This window comes from Lissotriton helveticus, chromosome 5_1, assembly GCF_964261635.1.
Source record: "Lissotriton helveticus chromosome 5_1, aLisHel1.1, whole genome shotgun sequence".
NCBI classification, from domain to species: domain Eukaryota; kingdom Metazoa; phylum Chordata; class Amphibia; order Caudata; family Salamandridae; genus Lissotriton; species Lissotriton helveticus.
The window spans coordinates 860,276,424-860,300,990 of NC_136065.1; the positions used below are offsets into that span (position 1 = coordinate 860,276,424).

The 24,567-nt window shown below is 44.2% G+C and overlaps 1 long non-coding RNA gene across 1 annotated transcript in view; it reads right to left on the bottom strand.

Annotated features, from left to right (window-relative positions):
- Positions 1-1,272: 1,272 nt before the first annotated feature.
- The window catches only part of LOC144753425 (uncharacterized), a 31,207-nt gene continuing 7,912 nt past the window's right edge, over positions 1,273-24,567 (bottom strand). The window contains exon 3 of the long non-coding RNA XR_013594355.1: positions 1,273-2,334. This is a non-coding gene — a long non-coding RNA (uncharacterized LOC144753425). The remainder of the gene's footprint in view (positions 2,335-24,567) is intronic.

Here is a 24,567-nt window from a genome sequence, read left to right on the forward strand (position 1 = left end):
TCTCTCTGTGTTGGTCTGATTTAGATACTTTCACCATGGCATCTTCATTTGGACATACCTTTCAGAGTTGTGACATTAGCAGGTATTTGATGCTGATCAGACGTATGAAGTGGACATGGATTGTTCCCAGGAATGTCTACCACAGAGTTTGGGTGTACAAAGCTGATACCAAGACAGCTTGCACAGTGATAGGATGGAAGTTACCTGGCTTCCGTTGGACTTTTTCCTTGTGGTGCTTTGGTCCTAATGCAATATGTGTGCCATCATGTGATCCAGCACAATGTTGTGGTGTGCCAAATTCATGCTATACCGTCTTCACATTGGCTGATTCCTCATTGTTTATGAACTAGATGTAGCACATCACTGTCATTTGTTTGTGACAGTCAGTGCTTAATTCGAGCTGGGGCTTTCCGGTGCTCCGCACCGGCACTTAATTGGTGTCCAGTGCTCGCACTGGCACCTAATTGTCAACACCATACGTAAAACATTCCACCACATGGTGGCGCTGTTCATCTAATTTAAAGATGAGCAGAACAACGGTAGTTTAGGACTACAATGTACATTAAAATTTCGAATACCTGCCTCCATAGTCATTGCTTTAGCTTTTGGGGACCTGGAATAATCTGAACTGTTGCATTTACATGCAAGAGAGCTGGTTAGTAGTTGTTTTGGCAGCGATGACAAGGGCGATGGGTGGTGCAAGCTGCAGTGGCCTCCTGGTCAGAGCCCTGGCACCTAATATTTTACAAATTAAGCACAGTGACATTTCACCACATGCAAGAAACACTGGTTTGAAATCACCCTGTTGTCAGAAACTGTTGTACTGACATGTGACAGTTTTTTCTTTATTTGATGTAGGATTCCTTTTGTGAGGTAGGCAGTATGGCTGCAGCTGATGATGTAGACCTAGGTTATTTTTGCCTATTGTGCAGGATGTTGTCAGATGTATCCCTTCCTTCCATGTTGTGAAAGTCTGCAATTATTTTATGCTATCACTGACCCAGAATAACGGAGTCATGTCAGCCTCTGATTTGAACAATGGAATAAGGATGTTGTGTTGTTGTGACATGATAGTGATCCTGAGTTGAACATTGTTCACATACAACACATCCATGCTTCCAGACGTCCCTAGTTTTGACATTTCAAAGTTCACCTGGTAGTACATTCACATTATTATATATGAGACTTACAACAGCAAACAATGCTTTGGTGGAGTGTGTTTTTAATGAAGTGAACAATGTCAAAAAAACAACATCAAATTTAACAGTGCAAACAATAAGTGAAGTCTTCAGTCACGGTGGATGAAACCATTGTAGTAGCATTCAAAACATCATGAGTCCGCAGTCCAACATACTCCTCCCATGAGATGTGGAAAAAGTGGGAAGGAATACTCCAACAAAGTGAATGTGTAGCACATATAGGAGGACATTTGGATTGAGGTCTCTTACTGGCAGTGGTGGGCATCTTGCCATCCTGAGCTCCTTGGTTTTTGGGTGAATGTCCCCTCTTTTTGCCTAAGGGGGGATCTGGAGCTACAGAGACGGGGGCACTAGCAGGCCTCCCTTCCTGTGGCTGTGGCAGATGTTGATGGTAGGGATTTACTTGAACCACAGGAAGGGGTAGAGGCAGGTGGAAAAGCCTTGCAGAGGGTGGCATGAATGTCCCGGAGCACCCCAACTAGGGAGGCCACCTTGGTGCCGATGCTGACCACCTTGGAGTCGATGCCAGCCACCTCATTGTGGATGCCGGCCACCTCAGTGTGGATTCCAGCTACCTCAGTGTGGAAGTCAGCACCCTCCTGATATGTGTCTCTGAGCAGTTCATTCATTTCCCGGATTTCCGCCAATACCTGGCCCCTGACACTTTGAGAGTCATGATAGACTCCCAGGACTTAGGTGATGGCAGCCTGGTTGACTGTGGTCTCAATGGTCTCACTCTGCGGGTCCACATTTACCCTCCAACTACGCCTACTCTCATGGGCCTGTGCCCTTGGTGCAGACTGTACCCTCCCCTGGATCCTGGCGCCTCCGTGACTGGGGTAGTATTAGCCATCGAAGAATCCAGGACTGGAATGCACAGGATGGTACTTACTGTGCTAGGTGCACAGGAGGGGAGGGGCAGTGGTTGGCTCGGATTTTGCAGTGGTGGTGGAAGGTGTTGTAGTGGGCACAGTGAGCCCCACTGTTGTCATCTGTGCAGGCTGGACATATGGTCCAGGACTATCATCCACGTCCATCTCTTAAGGAGCATTGTCATCACAGAGGGCTTTGTCCTCTGGGGGAGAGGAACTCTATTCAGTTTCCATCGTCTGTGCAGGTGCAGTGGTGGATCGACCTGTTGAGAGATAGAGAACATTGTTAATTTTAAAAGTGAGGTATCTCCATCCACATTGTTGTGTCAAGGTAAATGGAGACCTAGAATGGAACCAAATAGATAAATGCGTTCACTTTTGCCTTTCAGTTAATTGAGAAAAGGGCGGTAAGCAAGAAGGGAGCATGTTTGCTTTGTGTCTGACATTTTATGAACACATTCCTTTTTGTCAGATGTGTGCGGGTGTTTGCTTTTTTGTTGATAATGTCTTATCATCGTATTCTTCCTATATCTTTTATAAGTAGTAAAAAAGTGGTCTGGAGTACACCTTTTATATATATTGAAATTTATATATAATATATAGAACTCGCGGAGGTCCGCTAAACAGTGGCTCGACGGTACACACAGTATTTGAATTGTAACAGGCCCACCCTAACAGGAGATCTGTACATGAAACAGAAGGTATGGGGCATGTGGGGCAGGAGGGGGGCACAGGGGTCAGATAACAGAAACGAGGACTGCATTTTTCAGTGTTTGGGGAAATATATTTGGCAAAGTAGTACATTGGTCACTTTTAAATACATTCTTAATTTTTTTCCCCACAATTATGAATATGTACAATTTTAGAAGCAGAGAGAAAAAAATACGCTCAGAATCATACGACTTCCTAGCCAAGACCAGATGCTGGGATTAAAACACAGGCTTCAAAATTATAATTTCGGTAAATTAGCTAGGATTATACCGTAATGCTCAAAGTCTTGTGCACACGTATATAGTGTAATAAGGGTTAACTGTTAAACCAAACGTATTAACCACTGTTCATATTAGAAATGACGGAGGCCGACATCCATTGTTTCATGTGGGATGGAATATATTTCAACTCGATCAGTACAACAGAAAAACAAATCTGCCGACACGTGTTTCGTCGCCCCATGTCAAGATGTGACTCTTCAGGGCTGGGAAGGGCATAAAATGGAACAAACTAAAAAACAGACAAAAGTAGATGGCCAAAGAAATACAAAAACACATTAATTTAGTGAATGTAGTGAAAAAATCAGAACCAGCAATGCTATTGTGGAAACCCTAAGTGCGAACGTACATCAATGATGTGACATTTATAGCACAGAATTAACCATAAAATAAAGTGTCTGTGGATTGTGACTAATTATCCAAAATCACGAGTCGAAACGGTGGGTGGCGCAATGTATATTGACAAGCGGAAACCACTGTAATTCTTAAATGTGGGTTCTGCGTAGTCTAAACGAGGACAAAATTGTATCACATATATAGCGAGGTCAAAATAAAATGACGTAAACAATACAGTTCAGATGTGAAATAATTGCTATGCATAAATTACAAACAGAAAACGGGTGAGAAAAAACCAAGCTACATAGCACCCCTTGTTGGACACTACAGGCTTAACATTATACAATAAGTGACATGTTCCCCTAACACTGATAGAAATGATTAAATGAAAGATCTGATTAGCTCATAGGACATGCAAGTTCCTGGAAGTTAAGAGAACGTAAATAAGACAATCATAGGATGGAGGTAAATGGTCTAAAGGTGGTAATACGAAATATCTAGTAGGCAGAAGGTTAAGCCCAACACTACCGAAATTTGAGCTTAATCCAAATAATGTTAACGGCGGTCTGATGAAGAACAAACATTGCCCCCAATTTCTAAGAGAAAATGATCTAGGACAGCATGATATTACATGGTCTAATGGTGGGAATACGAAATGTCTGGTAGGCAGAAGGTAATCCCCACACTACTGAAATTTGAGCCTTATCCACATAATGTTAACGGCGGTCTGATGAAGAACCAGCATTGCCCCCAGTTTCTAAGAGAAAGTTATCTAGGACAGCATGATATTACATCACAACGGACGGTTATACCGTAGGAGCTCTTCTTAAAAAAACATATGTGTAATATAACACGATAAATACTGGTATTAACGAGTGCATGAAGCGAGATTGAAAATAAAGGAAAATTGCAAAGAAAAGTGTGCCAGAGAAAGTAATAGAGGATCATGTGGGCAATGTAATCCTAAACTGGCTAAAACATGCGTGTCAGGTATACTGAAAATAGAAATAGATAAACTGTGCCGATCGTACCTGTTACTACGGAGAAGAGATTGGGTAGTTCTGTATCGGGTATAATGAGAAAGTACCGGATCAGTAAGTACAAAATGCGAGAATGAGAGAAAACCCGTGATCAGAGAGGTTGTGTACTCACCACTAGACCGGTGATAATTCCAACCCGGTCGCGGTCTGGTGTTGATACAACGAGTAGTTAAACTAAATGTAGCCAAAAGGACGGGTACATCCGACTGCTGGGGAGATCTAAATGAAAAGGGGGGAAATGTGGGGAGACATCAAAACCAAGTCTCCGACGGGCATACTGTGGAGCGGCCATCTCAAACGAAACAGCTTACCTGGGCTCCCGTAGCGGTGTGTGTATCAAGCGTCTCTTGTTCCGGATAATGGACACAAACGACGCCGGGCGGAAATGCTAAATAGGCATCCACCACAAAAACAACTAGAACGCGAACCGTTGTGGGCGATGGACATCAAAGATTCCGGGCGGAAAAACGAACTATGCATCCACCACATGTAGAACTGAACGTAAAACGTTCTTGTGTGGCCGAGAACCGGAAGTGTTTTAAAATAAGTATTTCAAGCTAAATGTGATCACGAGAAAAGAGCACGCACCTTAGGCCGACAGTGTGTGCTATGCTTAGATGGTGCAACAATTCCGGGTGGAAGGAGTGATGGACTGGAATAAATTATATCCGAAAGGAGAAACACGGGGCTGGATAAATAAAGTGGTATTGAAAAAACGAAAATGAAAAGGAATACATTTGAAGAGTAAAGAAAGTGGAGACAAAAGAGAGATTAGAGACAGGGAGTGACAAAGGAATGAACAGATGTCTGACGGCAATAAAGTATCTGATATGTACAAATAATCATACGAAAAATAATGACAACGTTACTGGGTCAAGCTGTAAGTGATGTGCATCATTGGTGCATGAACATGACTATAGCCCATGGAACCAGGCAGAATTATAACATGCAAAAAGCATATTATTCATTGAAATTACTGCCTAATAAATCTGCAAAGGAACCGAATGTATAGGGACAACATAGAGCTAGGAGGTAATGCTATGTGTGGTCACCTCTTCTATGCATGAGACGGGGTTCAGGCGAAATTGGGTAAAGTTCGACAGAATACAAAGTCGATGATTTAGGATCCCAAGAAGTATTGCAGTTTATGGTCAATGTTGAGGCCATGTCTTACAGATTGGAGACGCATTATCCAGGTTGCTTCCAATCTTCTGAGTCTCAATTCACGGTTACCACCTCTCACACTCGGGTCAGTCACATCCATACCAAAAAAGAACAGTTTTTTGGTTGGTCCTTGTGTAGTGCATGTGGCTATATGTGAGGCCATCGGGTACCTGGCATCTCCATTCCTCATTGCTCTGACGTGTTCCAAGATGTGTTCTTTGAGAGCTCTAATGGTGCATCCTACATAGTATTTCTTGCATGTGCATTCAAGTCTGTATACAACATATTTGGTGTTACAATTGTGTTAGAATTGGGGTTCTCTGGTTGGCACAGGTAGGTACTTGTGACAAGCAGGGACCCTCTCCTCTAGTCAGGGCAAGGGAATTACTCTCTCAAAATAACCCCTGCTGACCCTCTAGGCGGCGTGGCGCGAGCAGTCAGGGCTTATTTCAGAGGTGATGTAAGTTAGGCAGTTGTGACCACATACAGTAACCTAGTGACAACACTACAAATGGACACCACACAGGTTTTATATAAAAAATAAGTATACTTTATCTAGAGTTATCACAAGACCAATAAACGACAAAAAGAATCCACATTACTATTACTTTTCAAGAGTTCAGGGTAAAAAGGCTTAAATCAAGGTTCTGTGCGAGTCGGTAGCCTGGACGGGCTACAGCGTTGTTGAGAATAACAGAGTCTAGCAAATCCAGCAGACTGACTCGGTACGGGCCCACTCAAATGGTCGACAGACTCAGTCACAGTACCTTTTACTTGGGGCTGTCGGCACGGATTGCGAGCCGGTTCCGGTGATCGCCGTGGTGCAGAAAGGAAGCATTGCAGGACGCGATGTCCCTCGATGCGGTGCAGGCAGTGGCCCATTGACAGAGTCGGTGGATCCAAGACGTGCATTGCAGGGCGAGATGGTGCTTCAATGCGGTGTTTGCAGCTTGCGGTGAAGCGACAGAGCCGGAGTTCGGGAGCTGGCGCCGATCAGTACGGATAGCAGTGCGAGTCAGGCAGTGTGTCGAAAAGCGTGCGAGGCGGTGCCCAACTCCGGTGTGTTTACAGGACTCGGAGTCAGCAGCAGTGACTGTGTCGGTCAGACCAGTACCAGTCGGTGTAGCGAGGCGTTGCACATCGCGGTGTCCACCAGTCGCGGTGCAGGCAACGGCTCGGTGACGGCGTCAGGAAGGAGTCGGTGAGTTCGGAGATTGCGTCCGAGGCAGACATTGCTTGATGTGGTGCCTACAGGACACCGGGCCGGTCGTGAGAGTCGGTCACAGCTCCCTGCCTCTGTAGCCACTGAAACAGCGTTTCCAGCAGCAATCCTCAAAGGCTGGTGAAGTCTCCTGGTCCTGAGACTTTGGTCAGGGGGCAAGCTCTCTTCCAAGCCCTTGGAGATCTTTGCACAAGTTGAAAGAAAAGTCCACAAAGTTCTTTCTCCTCTCTTTGGTAGTCAGGCAACCACTGCAGGCCAACCCCCCAAGCAGCACTTCAGCTTGGGAATAGTCTCTCCTCAGTTTCTTCAGGTTCCTTCTCCTCAGCAGAGGTTTTGTCTTGTAAGTCCAAAAGTGATCTAATTTCATGGGATCAGGGTCCCAATATTTATACCCCAAAATCCTTTGTTCTCTGAGGGGAGAGGGGCCTGTGCCCAGTCAAAACCAGTTCTGAAGCATTCTGTTTACCAGACTTCTCCTTTCCTTTCACAGTGCCGGGCAGGCACATCAGACGCCCCGCAGGAGGTGGCGCCATCATTGTGGAAGGCAAGTACAGTCCTGGAGCACTTTGTTGACTGTCTTCCTTCTCTTCTTTCAGCGTGCAGGGCAGAGAAATCAGACGCACCACAGGGGGTAGAGCCAGCACTGTGGGGGGCGGGCACAGTCCTATTCAGGTCCCAGGTGCAACTCCTCCCGCCCATCTAGATGCAGATCTCTCCATTCACCACTGGGCTGACTTATTCTGTCTCCTGGAATCCCCAAGCCCTGTCACTCACAAACCCAGACAAAGGAATACACAACCTCGCAGAGGCAGGCTCAAATGGTTAGGCAAGCAAATACCTACTTTCCCTAATTGGAACACTGTCAACCAATATCATGGCTTTACACCAAACTTGGCCAGACAGGGTGATCATAATATGTGGTCTGGCATCCCCACCTTCAACAGATTCAGTTGTTTAGATGCTGTCGATTGACTTGGAACTATGCCTGACTGTATTTCTAAGCTATATGATACTTTTTGTAACATGGATAATGGCAATCCTCATCACACAAATGTCTTACTACTGCATGATGATGATCAGGTCATTGAGGATAGGATGTGTAGGCCCAACTCAAAACACAAGAAAAGGGAATTGTCTTCATCAGCTGGAAAAGCATGCTATAGTCTAGATAGGGGTGGTCCGGATGGGGGATTTGAAACTGTAGTTAGAGAAAAAGCCAAAGACCTAGAGAAAGACATGCCCAATTTACAGTTGGGCATTGTATCTTATCACCCAGTAATTAAGACTTCCTTTGATGACCAGAGCCTATCACCTCGCTTACTTATTCTATCGTGGAACATCGCAGGTGTTGGCAAGAACCTTAAAGACCCCGACTGGGCAGACTATATTGACACCTGTGACATTTGTCTGTTACAAGAAACCTGGGCGACTGAAGTTCCACATCGAGTTGGATATAAAACTTATGGAACCAAGGCAGTCCAGTCTGACAGAGGAAGACCATCAGGGGGCCTAATCATTTGGTTAAAAATCACTCTGGTCATGCAGGTCGAATTTATAGATACAGGCACTCCTGATATTCTGGCACTAAAGGTTACTCCTCCTAGCAGAAATTAATGCTACATCATTAATGTTTACAATAGACCGATAGGCCATTCCAAGGTTTCACCAACACTTGAAGCCTTGGATCTCCTCTTGAAAAATGTAGTTGGAGATACCCCGGTTATTTTGGGAGGAGACCTAAACTGTAATTTCGAACCTGTACCGGGCATTTATGATGTTTTTGAAGATGAGGACCAAGCGTATAAAATTCCCCAGCTTGAGACCACAAAATTTGTTAAATACTCTACCTTGGTCGGCCAACTACTAAGACTAACTGCAGATCATGGTCTTAGAGCATGCAACGGCCGCCTCCCGTCGGACTTGCAAAAGCAACCAACCTTCTCTAAAGCTAATAGCAACCTAGACTTTGTGCTTGTCTCTCTTAGCATCTGGCACTTTTTGATTGATCTAAATGTGACAAGTAGGGGTGAAAGTGATCACTATCCTCTGGAACTTTACATCGATGTGTATATGTTTAGTGACACCATCGTAACAACAGTTGAGAACACCCATGGAAGTATGTGTGAGGATGTCCACATAAACAACAATAGACGCGCAGTTAAATGGCCCCGCTTTTTGGCAGATGGTAAGGCCTTAGCGTCGGTGTATTCTCTTTTTGAGCAAACGTTCGCACATATAGCTGATCACACCTTCTTACCTGAACACTTTGAGCATTTTATTGAGCTCCATAATGTCTTCTACAAAGAACTAAAAACATATCTGTCAAGAATGCCAAGGAGAAAGCAACAAAACACAAGAGTGGCCAATCACGGAAAACTATGGTATGACCACTCATGCAGGATTGCTAAAAGAAACTTACTGCTTGCTATTAAATCTAAGTCAAAGGAAGAAGTTAAACTTGCAAGGGTGGAATACAAACGTGCCCAAAAAACATCTAAAAAACTCTGGGAGGAATCGATTTGGGCTGAAATGTTAGCCGCTGCAAAAATGAATGATAATGTTGGCTTCTGGAGGCTGGTGGCAAATGAGGGGCACGCTGGGAGAGTTGTGAAAGACGTGTTCCTGGACGAGATGACCTGGGTAACCCATTTTACAACTCTCTACAAACAATATGATGGTGACAATAACAGGAGCATATGGTCCCCTCCTCCCATTGAACCACTTAACTTTACATTGGAGGAGACAGTAAGGGCGATCAATGATTTAAAAAGCACCAAAGCTCCTGGTCCAGACAAAATACCGGGGGACCTATACAAACACGATGTTGATGTCTGGGCCAGTTATGTCAACCGCCTGTTTAATGTTTTATCTTCAAATTGCAGCTTTCCTGATAGTTGGCGTGCAGCGGAGGTTGTGTTAATATTCAAAAAGGGGAATAGACTGATACCTTCTAACTATAGACCAATCAGTCTTATGGATACGCTTCAAAAACTGTATTCCAAACACCTGCTATTCCGGATCAACGACTGGCTGGATGACTCGAATATAATCTCCAAATTCCAAGCTGGGTTTAGGAGCAAGACCAGCACTATAGACCAAATTTTTCGATTTTGTTGTTTGATCTGGAAGTATGTACACATTAAAAAAGGTCATCTGTACGTAGCCTTCGTTGACCTGCGAGCGGCATTTGACCTTGTCCCGCGCAGTCTGCTCTGGAAAACCTTAATAGAAGTAGGTTTACCGGGATGCCTCGTAGCCCAAATAGTAGAGTTGCATGCTGGCAATTTTGCAAACATTAGGTGGGGCCCTAATGGTGAGCTGACACGCAATATTCCCATCGAACGCGGGGTTCGTCAGGGGTGCGTTCTGGCCCCTACCCTGTTCTCTCTGTTTATCAATGATGTCCCTGAATATTTGAATGCCAGTGTTAATGATTCCCCGCAGCTTAATGGAGAAAGAGTACCTGCGTTGCTCTTCGCAGATGATACCATACTCATATCTCAGACAAAAAAGGGCCTCCAGGCACTCCTTAACTCCTTCAGCTGTTACTGTTTGACAAAGGGTTTGGAAATTAATGCTGACAAAACAAAATGTATGTCATTAAATCCTAGTATACCAGACAGAGGGTTCTTGACCTTGAATAGTCAAAAACTAGGCACTGTGGAAAACTTTTCTTATTTGGGCGTTGTACTCGATTCGAAACTAAGTTGGAAGGCCCAAATTGAGAAAAGCAAGATATCATATGCCCACAATGCCAAACCAATTATTTGTAAAATGAATGCCAGCACAAGCAAAAGTGTAACCCCTGTTTTAGAACTTTTTAAATTTAAAATTCAGTCTGCTGTGCTATATGGAGCAGAGATATGGGGCCCTTGGGCAAAAGAAAGTTTTCAGAGCCTGGATAACAAATTTATGCGGGCCATTGTAAGGGTCCCAAATAGTACACCTCTCTTACCCCTTCAACTCGATCTAAACTTTAGGAGAACAGACCATTTTGCTATTCTAAGACCATTAATATTCTGGGTCAGGCTATGGACCACCCCGGAGCTTATAGAATATAGAAATGGCCTACAAGAACTGTTGATTCTTGATTCTCTTAACTCCATCCAGTGGCTAGTGCACATTAAAAAATGGTTTACACTCCTGGGCCTATACTCAATGTGGGAAACTCCTGACAAATTGTCTACCTCTTCCAAATTGATAGTCAAGCGAGCCTTTTGGACTCACATGAGTGAAAAAATAGTGGATGGAATTAGAGCAGGGTCCGCAGTTCGGGATTTTCTATCGTTTAAGGATGAGTTCTATTTTGAATCATTCCTGGATGAGATAGAGCCACCCATTGCAAAGTCCCTCTATTTAAAGTTCAGATATGGGATACTTATGCTGAGCTACAATACAGAACGATGGGCACAAAAAAGACTGGGAGAATTGAATGTTAAAACGGGGTGTTGCCCTATGTGCTCCATTGCCTGCATAGAGAACGAGGTTCATATGTTTTTTGTTTGCAGTGCATATGTGAACGCTAGAAAGAAATGGCTAAAACCAATGTGCAACCTCTTGGGAACCAGATCCTGTTCTATAGCCTATAGGATCATGAAAAGTAATTCAACCCAGTATATTGTATTTAGCTTAAGTAAATTCCTTTATTCTGTCTATATAATTCGTAAGAAACAAGGACAGGTTCTTTGAGCTGGGCAGGTGTATGTATTCATAAAACCCTTTTTTTATAAAATGAAAAACTTTTTAAATGGTTTATGCTTATAAAATCTTTACATCACCAAAATGAAATGTACCTTAAAATGAAAATGTCAAAATTATTTTTACCCTTTTTTAAAATTAATTGTTGTCATGCATATTGCTTGATTGCTTTTTCTATGTATGTATGTGACTTTTATGGCCATACTTGGCCGAAATAAAGAAATAAAGAATAAATACCTACTTTCTAAAAGTGATATTTGCAAACACAGAATATTAAAATAAACTTCACTAAAAGATGTATTTTATTATTCTGAGTCCAGGCCTACTAAACTCGAATTTCTACCATGTTCTCTGAGTCTGCTAGTATTATAAAGTGTAATAATTCTAACAGCCATTTCTGGCCTATGGAGAACAGGTAGCCTTGCAATAGTGAAAAACGAAAATGGCTGTAATTCACTATTAGGACATGCCACACACATCAGGGCTTGTTCTACCTTATACTTGCAATGCACCCTGCCCTTGGGCCTACCATAGGGGTGACTAATATGAAGAAAAGGGAAGGTTTAGGGACTGGCAAGTGGGTGCACTTGCCCAGTCAGCATGACAGTACCAGACTGCACGCAGGCTCTGCAATGGCAGACCTTAGACACGTTTTACAAGGCCGCTTCTGTGGTGTCATGTAGCTCCTGTATATCCTTATATCGTGTTAAGTTAGCATAGGTACATTTGAGGTTTAAACGCCATTTTCCATTCTTGCAACTTCTGCACACGACACTTAATTGTTGTCTTAGCTTTCAACCTAATAGTTTGCCGTGGTTTATGTGAGAATAATATGTTGCTGCTCTACTATCAGCTTTGTTTAATAAACTATGTCTGCACGAAGAGTGCTGAAGGTTCAGGAACAACACGATATGGAATTGTTATGAGGTCTGATCTCCACGCCTTCATAGTCATAACACAAGTGCAGCCTTTGCCAACTCGGGCTTCAGGCGGGATTGATATTGCTTTGCAAGTGATACATAGACACACTTGATGCGGTGCACATGCAGAGAGAGCTGGTGTATGCTGATGTGATTCCTTCATGCTAGGACAATAAGGTATGGGCCCGCCCTAAAACAACCCAAAGAGACCTTCTTAGCTAATAATATAATATATGTGTTAGGGAGGGTGAGATATAAGTGTTGTTAACTCTTATTCATTACAGTATGTTAACATGCTGTCACCATTCGCTTTTTATGTCTTAGTAACTATGCTGATAAATTTGCTACTGATAATAAGTGTACTTGTATTATCTAAGATACTGCGCCTGAGAAGACGGCATTAGTAAATAAACATTTCAAATGCACATGTGTCTTCTTTACTCCATGTTCTGGTTTGTAATGATAATATAACGAAAGAGTGTTCATGAGTTCCACGTACCCTGAGGTACTATAAGTTCATGTTCTGGTTTGTCTAAACATTGGGAGTTTGATACGTCCAATGAGACACTGTAGCTAGCTCGGTGACGGGTGAGGTGGTTGCTAAGGTGAGTTTTGGGACACCCTAATTCGCCGAGGTTCCACTCCTCTGTGCACAGTTTGTGTGAGAACAGAAACCCTGCGACATGGCGCCCAACGGTTTCGGTGGTCTTATATCATGACACTCGAGTAGTTTGTCGTTCATACCTTAACCCCTTCACCTCCGTTTCCGGAAAGCGGGGTGTCGGTGAAACCTGCCTATTTTTTTTGAAAATAGGTCTTTTTCAAGCTTGATTCTTTCTTAAACGGTTTCTTTGAATTACTACCCAGTTGTGCTACAAAGTATTCTTTGTATTTTCTTGTTTCCAGTGTTGTCATGGCGGCGGTGGCCATTGCGCAGCATAGTCGCGTGGCGGTACGCAACCATCTTCAGACGTACCAGGTCCCGGTGGATGGGATGGCTGTGATTTTCGTGGTATGTGCAGATCCGGCGTTCCCTTACGAGTTGTTTTACTCTTGGGTTACGTTTCCGGCTGTGGACGCTAATTCTGGTTTGTTCCACTCCTACACCGCCTCGGCTGTCCCGGCTGAATATACACCGTACAGGGCATTGGAAATACCTATTGATCATTGGCAGCATCGAGTTTGGTTTGATGGCGCCCTCCCCCACTCTTTGTCCGCTGCGAGGTTAGGTCCACTCTCAATTCCAGGTACCAATTGGCCTGCGTTGGGTGGCTTTACCCCGCACCCGAATCACGGCGCTTGTACCCTGCAGGAGATTCGTAGGCTGCATGTTGTTTCCATTTCCGTGATTCGTGCATTAGTGCAATACATCGGTCGCCACCTGCCTGGTGGTCCCCAGGGGGGTGCGGCCGTTCCCATGGATCGAGGCGGAATGCGTCTCAATCCAGTGATGGTTAATTCGGTTTTTGGTGCACGTCCAGTTGACAACGATGACTTCCCGTTCTGGCTAGCAGAGAAGTTTGATCAACTGGAGGCGGTTTTTCCGAATTCTACTCCTGCTGATAAGCATAGAATGTTGACGATTACTTTACCGAAGGATTTAACTCCTGAACTTGTTGACTGTGAAAGCTGGGGAAAAACGTTTGCGGCAGTTTATACCAGGTGCTTCGGCACCCCGTCTATGACTGCCCTGCCTGACATCATTAGACGTGTTCAGAATGATCACGGTCCAGAGGCGGCGGTTGAATTGGGTATGCGCCTGTGTGGTTCTTTTGAGATTGTATGTGATCTCATTCTCTCCAATGTTAAAGGAGATGCAGTTAACTTTCAGGTGTCGAATGCTTTGGCTGCTCTGCCCGATGCCGACAAACCCCGTCAGTTAGCAAAAATTGTTGTGGCCGCTTATAACACAATTGGCCGCACAAGTAGAGGTCTGAAATATTTTACAGTAAAGGAGAAAAAACAACCACAGGGACAATCTGCAGTTGCAGATGTCCCGCCCAAGTCCAAAAAACAGAATTGGCCTAAAAAACAGACACAGGGGAAGCAATATAAGCAGACTCAGGATTCTTTTCCTGCACTACAGGCTCCTGCGCCGACAGAGAAAGTTTATGATTTGCGCGATCGCGCGATGATTAAATCACCTGATCGATTTCAGGGTTCTGATCAACGCTCTCCTCGTTCCTTACAGGAAACATCGGCCCCGAAGACCGGTGGAGGAGGGGGTGGACGTGGACGTGGTGGCCAACAGGGACGTGGTCAGTCCCGCCAAGCTGACGGCGCAGTGAAGCAGGAGGATTCTACGCCTAAGAGACCGCAGTTTGCGAAAAAGAAAGTCGCAGCCTTAACAGCGCATCGATATGCCACAGATAGTGAGAACGCGGCTTCGGAATCTGACGTGGGCTCTGACCTTGCTGGACAGCGCGGCGGAGATAACAATAGTCAGAGAGGCGCTGCGTCCACTACTGAGGGTGACAGCGACTGAAGTGTTCGTTGTAATTGAAACAGCCGATACAAGACTGGCTCCCCCTGAAAGACTTTTTGAAATTGTCCTGTTAATTGAAGGTGACATACAGCGTACTGTCAGAGGGGTATTTTGGGAGAACCTTTCGTCTACGTACGACATTTTGCTTTCTGAGGCTGACTGGCCCCCACCTTTTGTGCTCGCAGCGCCGCGAGGGGAGGAGGTAATCCTTCCCAGTTTCGCGCACACTGTCTCGAGTGAGCATGCGCAGCATTTTGCAGAAGAGTGGGCTCGGGCTCTTGCGCCGGCTCTGTACCGCAACCAATGTGGTTGGGATAAATTGTCTCCTTCCCACGAAATTCCTTTGCGGTCTGAGCCGCAGCCTCAGCCTCAATATCCCATACGGCGTGAAGCTAAAGCTGCAGTCGCAGAAATCCTTGAACAATTGGAATATCAGGGAGTTGTTGAAACGTGTGTGTCACCGATGAATAATCCCCTTTTTACTGTGACCAAGCCTGACGGATCATATCGTTTGGTATTGGATTACCGGCATTTGAACTCGCATTGCCGTAACTGTGCAGTACAGAATACTCACGGCTCTGCGTTAGTGGATAGTCTGGTGCGTAAGCGTTTCAAAACAACGCTTGACATTTCCAACGGTTTTTATGCTCACCGACTGGATAGCCTTAGCTCCCAATGGACAAGTTTTACGTCCGCTGGTGTGCAAAAACGCTTCAGGCGACTCCCGATGGGCTACAAAAATAGTCCTGGAGTCTTCACCTCAAGAATAGTCACTCTATTGGAGAGTATCGATACAGATGCATGTTCTTATGTGGATGACATTTATCTCACAGACGACGAAATTTGGATGCATCTGTGTCGTGTGAATTCCATAATTTGTGTCTTTGCAGATATGGGTTACAAATTTAATTTTGCAAAATCGCACATTGCGGAACACACAGTGTTGTTCCTCGGCTATGAGCTAAACAATGAAGGTCGAGGATTGGCTCCTCACTTCCTGGAGAAATGCGCACAGTTGCGCGCTCCTACAACACTGAAAAAACTACAGTCTTTGCTGGGCTTCTTGAATTTCGGCAGAACTTATGTTCCGGAATATGCCCAGCGTATCAAGCCTTTGTATGCTTTGATACAACCAACTTTTTCAAAATCATGCTGGCTGCCTGAGCATTCGGCCATTTTGCTATCTTTGCAGGCTGATCTGCTCGCTTCTAAATACTTACTGACTCGTGATAATCACACCAACCTGGTGATAAGAATAAATCCAGGGGCAGTGGGTTTCACGTACCTGACTTTTAATGAAGGTGACACAGTACCTATTGCTTACAAGTCACACTTGTACACTTCGGCTGAATTGCGGTTTCCCACTGTGGAAAAGGTTTTAACTGCAGTACAGATGGCAATTCTTAAGGAACGAGCACTGTCGCAGGGGAAACGCATGTTAGTGGTAACACCCTGTCCTCATTTGGAGGCAGTCACGAAAGCCAGTGTACCAAATTCGAAAGCTTTGAACCCTCGGTGGATTCAGTGGGCTGCGTCATTGACATCCACGGATGTCACGTTTATTTTTGACGCCTCCTTACGGTCGCAAGAGTACTTGCAGTATGAATTCGTTCATCCTGCTCCTCTGGCTATGCGACCTTTGGAGGACTTCCATTGCATCATTTACACTGATGGGTCGGCGCAGGTTGCGCATGGCTCTAAACAAGCCTACGTTTCCTCATGCGCCATTGTGGTCGGTGCTATGTTGAATGATGAGTTCGTTTCCAGGGAAGTGCACACGTTGCCCCTGGGCGATTGCACCGCACAATTGGCGGAGCTTCGTGCTCTCTTACTAGCGTTGGAGTACGCGGATCCAAGTGTTACTACTCTGATTGTAAGTGATTCTTACTACTGTGTCCAGTCTTACAATGAAAACTTGTTCTTTTGGATTCAAAATGATTTTCATGATTCCAAGGGTAGCACAATAAAACACAAAATGATCTGGGTTCGAGTGGCAGAGCTTAAGGCTATGTTGCCTCTCGTTTATGTGATTCATACTCTCGGTCATCAGCGCGTAGGAGTTCACGCTGTTGGCAACTCGCTTGCTGATGAAGCAGCGAAATCAGCAGTATCTACATACTTAGTTGCGGCGGTTACTAGGTCGAAAACCAAGATTGATAGCGACATCTTGGCAGCAGTTGCTGCCTCTGAGAAGGGAAGTAAGCATCCTGCGGGATTCCCTTCGAAGTACAAATACCACTTAAGTCCCGAAAAGGTTCCTTTTGTGACAATTCCTGATGTTGGGGAACAGCTGATTCCCAACTCGGATCGCAGAGCAGACTTGATTACAGCGGCACATGAAGGTGTGGGGTCTGCGCATGCGGGCGTCTCGGCCACTGTAACTCAATTACAACAACGTTTCTGGTGGCGGGGACTGTACAAACAGACGCGTGATTATGTCCTTCTTTGTGACATATGCCAGCAGATTAAACCTTCGACTGCTACGCGTCCGCCACAGACTCAGTTGTACATTTCTAATAAACCGTTAGGTTGTGTTTATTTAGATCACTGCGGTCCTTTTTCATCTGATACTGCGCATAAGTACATCTTAGTAGCGGTTGACTCATGCACACGCTTTGTGTGGGTATGGCCACATCGCAGCGCTGATTCACGGACTGTCATTAGAGATTTGCGTGTCTTTATAGGGATTTTTGCCTGTGGTACCTTCCATTCGGATCAGGGTCCGGCTTTCGCCTCTAAGGCGTGTAAGGATGCCATGACTTCGTTGGGGGTCCAAGTCAAGTTTTCGTCTCCCTACAGACCTGAGGGTAACAGTGTAGTTGAGCGAATGAACCGTGATTTAAAGCAATCTTTGACAGCCCGAGTTATAGGCACTGGCAGAAACTGGCTGGCTCACCTCTATGGCGTGCAGCGTGCTCTTAATAATCTCCCTAGAAGGTCTCTGGGTGGGCGGACCCCATACGAAATGCTCTTTGGCATCAAGATGTACGTCCCTGACCTTGACGGTCTAGACTGGGTGGTTCGCGCCACTTCCTTTGACGCAGATGAACATTGCAATGTTTTACAGAATCTACAAAAGACCAGAGACAGTCTTGCAAAGGAACATTTGCCCTCCACGTCGGATGATGCGTTGCAGATCCCGGTAGTTGGCTGGCTGCCCCAAGTTGGCGAACTGGTTCGAGAGAAGATCGATAACAAGAAAGAGTTTGGTCCTTCCTATCGAGCACCGGTTCCCGTGCTTGGAGTGAAGGCACAAGAACAGTCATTTTACCACCACTTCCTGGTCGTAAGGAAAACAGGTTTATTTCAATTGACAATGTCAATGTCAAGATACACAGAGTGGCCGATTCTTCTTAGCATGACACCGGCTGTTTCCTGTCCTTCCATCGTGAGAAATTCAGTTATGCCCACTGCTTCTAATATTGAACCTGATGTGGCCATCGAATTACCTCCTCTTTCCAGTCCTTTATTGAATAGTTTACCCGGAACTAACGTTGATGAGACAGACTATGCCTACCCCACTGATTTGTCCATACCTGACCTGCAAGCACGTTTAGCCACGGAATCCAGATTTTCTTTTGACTCTGTTTCTCTTGCCTCAATGAAACCCTCTCGTTTTGCAGTTTATGCAAGCCTGTTTAGACAACATTTTTTGATACCCCCTTGGACATACATTTGGCTGGTCCTTGTTTCGATTTACCTTTTTATGTCAATTGGTTTTGTATTTTATTTTTTTCGAATCATCAATGGACATTATGTCGAGGAAAGAACATGCATTACACATTTAAATGGAACTTTGGCCCCGCTTTCATCGTCACATTCTACACACAGATTTAAGAGAGACTTGACTTTGGTTAACATCACAGCATGGCCTGTCCTTGATGGAATCGTGTGGGATGCAGTTCGGTTTCAGATTCATGGCCCAACGGAAGTCGTTAATGTTCCTAATGTACTTAGAGTGAATATGGGGGATGTGGTAAAACAAAACATTCGTTCTGATGACTGGGATGTGTATGCTGCTTTTGATGCTGAGGATTTATATTTAGAATCTGCTAATTATGGGGAATTGTTCTGTTACCAACATTATGGCAATCACTTCTTACACAAAACATCATCCCGAAGGGAAACTGTTAATTTCACTCAGTGGGAACATTGCCCAGCACCAAAACAAGGGAGTTCAGGAACGGTTCTGAAAAAGTATACTTATTTTACTGACTTTAACCAGTCCAATCCCGAGTCCTTTTATTTTAAATTTAACCAACAGCCACTGTCCAAGGTTAGACTTACCGATACTAAATTGTTGTATTCGAAGGCCTTTCTAGATCAATTAGTTACTGGAGGCTATGAGCTTTGGAAGGATACAATAGACCTTAAATCGGTTTGGGGTTCAAGGGCCTGGCAGGTACAAGGCACTGAGGCTTTGCACCGTGCATGTCTCATCCCACATCATATGTTGTTTTTAAATGAAACAATTTCCCAGACCACATGCTTTGGATTGGCTACTTCCAAAAGGTTAAACTCTCCGTCTTTCCCGGAGTTGGAGGAATATGATGGTTGGAGTAATTTTACTCAATTATCAATTAGAGAATTACAGTCTCTGATTCTTAATTCCTCCTTTAACATTTCCAGTGTGAATCCTAAGGGTTGGCTGCTTTGGCACCGTAGTGCTGATTCTTGCCAAAATAGATTTTTAAATGTAACTGACGGTTTTAAAACTGTTAGATCTGATCCCCGGTTTGGCTTGAGTCACACTGTCACCTCTTACTCTGTAGGCAAGTTGTGTCAAAATTGGCTGAAGCATTCAACTTTACCTGCGGTTAAGAATCACCTTTCCAAACTGAATGCAGAAGTGGATTTGAATGATTTTATTAAAGGCCCAGCTAGTGGCAGGTCGAAAAGGTGGTTATATGGGGTTTACAATGAAATTTGGAAACTATCACAGATTGAAGCTGCTACACGCCTTAGGGCTATTGATCAGGCAAATCTTGAGAAGGTGCTTGCAGTTGTTGACAATAGCATTAACGTGCTTTCCTCTAGAATTTACACATTGGATAATATTGTGTCGTCAGTTGTCGATATTGTGCATGATGAAATATCAGTATTATACCATGGCCAGAATCAATTACGATCAATCATGCAGTTTGCTTGGACCCTTCAAACTCTGAAAATGGGTAAAGTCCCCTGGGGGTACATGAACGTTTCTTCTTTATTTGCACCGTTTAATTTGACTGAGACACAACGCTAGCTTTCAATGCGTGATGCTTCCTTTTCTATGTTACATATTGAAAGGTTAGAATCTTTACCTTTTTCCGTGGCAGAAGCCACTGCTGCAACGTGGCTTATCCACGGTTTAATAACGCTGCCTTTTGCTTTATATAAGTTTTCAAATTGTATGAAATATGTGCCAATAGGTCGTTATGAACCTTTAGGTAGCGGTTTCCTTCATGAAGTCTGGTCACTCCCATACACATACAGATGTTTTAAGGATGACCAGGAGGTTTATCTGAATGGGGAGGAGTGTACTGAGACGCCAGATCATTCATTAATGTGTCGACACATACAGTTACACGGTTCATGCAACAAGGACAGGCCGAATATGGCTTGCGTTTTACAAGGCACGCCAGTTCCTGCTATCATCCCCACGTTTAAATTGTTAGAGAATGGTAGTTATTTAATGCTCAATAATGAAGACTGTTGTGGGTTAATTAACGGTATCCCTTACATAGTAACAGTCAGTGAGCGGGTTATTTGCTGCAGAAATGTGCTTTACCCTCCCACACATGAACATAGGGAGTCTTCCATCTGGCCAAGAATACCAACCTTGGGAGCAGAATTCAGCGGCATGGCAAGAATAAGGGCTCTTTTGTCCCAGAAAGAGGTGGCCTTGAGCTCGGCCCGTGAAACTTTCGTGCTTCACGTTGCTAACACCCGTACAGAGGTTCAGGCTCTTTTGAATACTGATTTGCCTTTGCATTTCGGAGCAATGGTTCGTACTATCTTTAACGCATCCTCCACAAAGGGCCTAGCACATTTTTTTAAAGTTGTTAGCAGTGGTCTCGTGACTTCCTTTGAGAAGATTTTTGGAGTCATCCCTGCTTTCTTCCATTCTATTTTTTCATCCTTGTTTGGAGGGTTCCCGTTTTTACTTGCATTAGCGGCTGGCGCTCTGGTGGTTTTCTGTCTTTTTAAATATGGATGCCCTTCCTGTGCAAGACCACGCGCAACTGCTGCTGACGCGGTTTCGCAACCGCATGCTTGATTATTATGGCACACTGCCGTTGGCGACTTTGAGCACGGCATTTGGATTATCTTTTCGATTCTCCTATTTCACCTGTGTCCAGCCTGTATTTCACTGCCTGACCTGTGATTTCCATTGGGCCATTGATTTGTGTCTCTGCGGACCGGTTTCTTCTGACGTCGATTTTAATCAGCTGATGAGCCCTATAATTGCTCACGAGTTGGTTTGTTCTGACGAGAGGATTATGGCCTTAGCAGTGGCGCATGGACTAATTGGTCCCTGGGATGTATTGTCGGCAGCACAGAATTTCTTGGAACTAAGTTTTCTTGAAAACCCACCGAGCTGTCCTCTGATGGTTATAGAGGATCCGGTGCTGGGAGAACACGTATGTTCCTTTCATCTTTTGAATTGGATGGCTGAACTGTTTTCGGATGAAGACGGTGACTTCCTATTGGAGGCTGTTGCTACTTACTTTTCATATACAGTTTTGTCATAGACACTGCCTTGGATTGACGTGCTGATTAATAGCATTTCATTGATTTCATTGACTTATTTGTCAAAGTTATTTTTTTCTTTCTTTTTTTTTCCTTGCCTATTGGCTTGAGCCACGTTATATTTTTTGGGCTAATTTTTAGCATTTAAGTTTAAATATTTAGATTTGTTTCATGCTCGATTTCTGTTGAGTTCTGCTCTCATGCGATGGCACTTATGTTATCATATTTAGTCCGTTCTCGGATCATGGGGGGGTGTCATGTAGCTCCTGTATATCCTTATATCGTGTTAAGTTAGCATAGGTACATTTGAGGTTTAAACGCCATTTTCCATTCTTGCAACTTCTGCACACGACACTTAATTGTTGTCTTAGCTTTCAACCTAATAGTTTGCCGTGGTTTATGTGAGAATAATATGTTGCTGCTCTACTATCAGCTTTGTTTAATAAACTATGTCTGCATGAAGAGTGCTGAAGGTTCAGGAACAACACGATATGGAATTGTTATGAGGTCTGATCTCCACGCCTTCATAGTCATAACACAAGTGCAGCCTTTGCCAACTCGGGCTTCAGGCGGGATTGATATTGCTTTGCAAGTGATACATAGACACACTTGATGCGGTGCACATGCAGAGAGAGCTGGTGTATGCTGATGTGATTCCTTCATGCTAGGACAATAAGGTATGGGCCCGCCCTAAAACAACCCAAAGAGACCTTCTTAGCTAATAATATAATATATGTGTTAGGGAGGGTGAGATATAAGTGTTGTTAACTCTTATTCATTACAGTATGTTAACATGCTGTCACCATTCGCTTTTTATGTCTTAGTAACTATGCTGATAAATTTGCTACTGATAATAAGTATACTTGTATTATCTAAGATACTGCGCCTGAGAAGACGGCATTAGTAAATAAACATTTCAAATGCACATGTGTCTTCTTTACTCCATGTTCTGGTTTGTAATGATAATATAACGAAAGAGTGTTCATGAGTTCCACGTACCCTGAGGTACTATAAGTTCATGTTCTGGTTTGTCTAAACATTGGGAGTTTGATACGTCCAATGAGACACTGTAGCTAGCTCGGTGACGGGTGAGGTGGTTGCTAAGGTGAGTTTTGGGACACCCTAATTCGCCGAGGTTCCACTCCTCTGTGCACAGTTCTGTGTGAGAACAGAAACCCTGCGACAGTGGGTGGTAAATCCAGTGCTGGAAGCCCACTAGCAGCATTTGGATTTACACGCCCTGGGCACACTCAGTGCACTGTACTAGGGTCTGAAACGTAAACCAAATAGTCAATCATGGAATCACCAATTAATACATTCATTTACAGTAGGGAGAGCATATGCACTTTAGCACTGATCAGCAGTGGTAAAGTGCCCAGAGTCATAAAATAGCCAACAGGTCCGAAAAAATATAGGAGGAAAGCATAAAGCTCAGGGATGACCCTGCAAAAAGGGCCAAGTCCAACAAATTGATGTTGCGGTTGATTTTGTATTTACGTCCCTTCCAGTCCCTGAATTCTTTAGTTCCATTTAAAGCCCATTTGCAAGCCCCGCAGCAGCCGCATTTGTGAAAGCCTATAGTATGAGCGATGAGCCAGGATGGTGCAGTGATAGATGGCGGGATCTTGGGGCTTAGCCTGTTTTTTAATGTGTTGCCTCTCCTAAACGTAATCTGTGGTCGTGTGGTTATGCATTCATTGAGTGTCTTGTCTGTAAGTAAGGTCTTCCAATGCTCATTGAAGCTTTGTCTCATTATGACACTGATTTCATTTACATTGGTGATGAGTCTCACAGGCTATTTAGATGAAGTCTTTCTGTTCTTGGTCAGCAGTGTCTTTTCTCTTTTTAGTTCACCAATCCTCTTTGCTGCCTTGCTTATAGTCTCATGTTTGTAACCTCTTTTTGCAAATCTCTGTTTCATGTCACACAGACATTTGTCAAATTCACTCTCCTCGCTGCAATTCCTCCTAGCCCTGGTAAATTCCCCTTATGGGATTGTCTGTATTTGATGGAAGGGGTGAGAGCTTTCAGCATGCAAAATGGCATTGCATGAGGTCTCTTTGCGATAGAGTTTGCTGTGTAAGATGTTATCCTTGATGTAAAGTTCAATGTCTAAAAAGGATATACAGGGGGGGCTTGAATGACAGGTGAATCTCATATCCATATCATTCGAGTTCAGGTGTGTGCAGAAAGAATCAAGGGTATATTATCAAGGGGTTTTATCTCCGCTTTTTTGGCTTTAAAAGCCAAGAAAGCGGAGATAAAATTATCTCCCTATTACCAAGCTGTCGCTAACACCAGTTAGCGACAGCTAATAGGAGATAGCGACCATCATGGGCCCCACTTTGCATGTCAGTGATATTTATCACTAATGATATGCAAAGTGGGCGTGCCAAGATGTTAGCGACTGGAAACAGTCGCTAACATCGCTATCTCCTATTACCAACTTTTGGAGATATTTGCGCTAAGCGCGAATATCTCCAAAAGCTAACACCTGCCCTGAGCAGTTCTTAGCCATGTTATCCAATGGGAGGTGGATAACATGGCTAAGAGCATTTGCTCGATAATGCATGAATATCGCTGACTTTTCAGCGATATTCATGCATTGCGGGCGTTTTTTATCGCATTTGCGATAAACCTTGCTAATAGCAAGGTTTATCTGCGATAAAAATCGCCGATGTGCGGCGATAGTTTTTGTCTCTAAACAAGTTAGAGACAAAAATTATCGCTAGTTGTTGGTAATATGCCCCCAAGTTCGTCTTGTGGACCGGACCACAGGAGGAGACAATCATCGATATATCTCCCCCAGTAGATGATATACTCTGTCCATTGTGAGCCTTTTCTTCCCCATATCCATTCCATTTCAAGTGCGCCCATATATAAATTAGCAAACAAAGGTGAGAACCGTAA